A 247-nucleotide genomic window follows, 5' to 3' on the forward strand; every position below is an offset into this window, starting at 1 on the left:
CCATAAGCCTAACAAGAACGGTTTCTATGACAGACCTTTTTAGAAACCATATACCCTCTTATGATGTCCACAAGTTACCTAATTTATTGGGTTTGCGAATCGTGTCATCTTAGATCCCCGGATAATCTCTAGGATTTTCCTGGAATTAATTTCGCGTCGCTATTCATGATTGAACTTTGGGTTATTCAGCTTATGTCCTATTTCTAGCGAGGGAGTATTATTATTTTGAAAATATTTTGTGTTATAA

This window comes from Penaeus monodon, chromosome 15, assembly GCF_015228065.2.
Source record: "Penaeus monodon isolate SGIC_2016 chromosome 15, NSTDA_Pmon_1, whole genome shotgun sequence".
NCBI classification, from domain to species: domain Eukaryota; kingdom Metazoa; phylum Arthropoda; class Malacostraca; order Decapoda; family Penaeidae; genus Penaeus; species Penaeus monodon.